The sequence below is a fragment of the Pseudophryne corroboree genome, chromosome 8 (assembly GCF_028390025.1).
Source record: "Pseudophryne corroboree isolate aPseCor3 chromosome 8, aPseCor3.hap2, whole genome shotgun sequence".
NCBI lineage: Eukaryota > Metazoa > Chordata > Amphibia > Anura > Myobatrachidae > Pseudophryne > Pseudophryne corroboree.
Window position 1 is genome coordinate 252,366,407 of NC_086451.1, and position 1,061 is coordinate 252,367,467.

Below are 1,061 nucleotides of genomic sequence, written 5' to 3' on the forward strand. Positions count from 1 at the left end.
ATCCCTTGGTTATGCCTTGTATGTGAAGAAATAGCTACTGTTTATTATCAGTGATACATTTTGGATTTGTTTGGTAACTGTTTCTATTTGTTAAAGCTTGTATTGAAATCTGAATGCAGGGCCTAACTATTGTAACCTTGTATATAGTCCTCCTCCTGGAGCTCACAGACTAGCTACTTTGGCATTTGTGGTCTGTTACAAGTCAGATATTGAGAATATTATTGTAACAACATTAGATACCACTTCTACATCGTGAATGATTTCAATGAGTCTGTCAGAAAAGGAGCAATTAGTGTTTAACATATATCCCTTTATGCATTCTGTATATCTAATTTACAACTTTAATGAATGTGATTAGCATGTGATTAGCATTCTTTAGGAGAAAGGAATGCTTCCATTCTTCGTCAAATCATGAACTTCTCTTCAGTACACTCTCTCACCCACAAAATCGGGGAGCACTCTGCAATACTAATTTAAGGCAACAGAGGCCCCTGTGTGGACAGCAGAAGTGTAATACTTACCTCATTTCTGAACTCTGTTTCCTTTTTGAATCTATACACCTATTTTGCTTTCAATTCTATACACTCTCTCATCCAGAATGGAATAAGATCCCCATGGAACAATTGGCCAACTACCCATCATCTACAGTCATACCACACTGGACATGCCCGATCTCTTCTGATCTTGGAAGCCAAGCAGTGCTGGGCCGGGTCAGTACCAGAGAGGAAGACCCCCTGGGAATACCTGGTACTGTAGGAATACAGGGCAGTTTAATCACCCAACCCATATTGGAAAGCAGAAGTGTACTTTTTCTTCAAGACCAGATCTCCCACTCTCTCATTGCCCATTCGATGGCAACAGATGGGCGAAAGCAGAAGTGACTGGTCTACACTATTCCTTCTGATTCTTTCTGACTTTCTTTAGCATCTAATTCCAAATAGAAACAATCCAACAGATGAATATATCTGCAATTTATGCCCAGACTTTATCTGTCTACTCTCTGGGTGCCTGGAATTATTCTGCCCACTCCTGTTCTCACAAATGGTAAACATACTGTACAG

General features: G+C 40.0%; 1 pseudogene; it reads left to right on the plus strand.

Moving 5' to 3' along the window:
• The first annotated feature begins 640 nt into the window (after positions 1-640).
• LOC134950184 (5S ribosomal RNA) lies at positions 641-759 on the plus strand (annotated as a pseudogene).
• Positions 760-1,061: the final 302 nt, after the last annotated feature.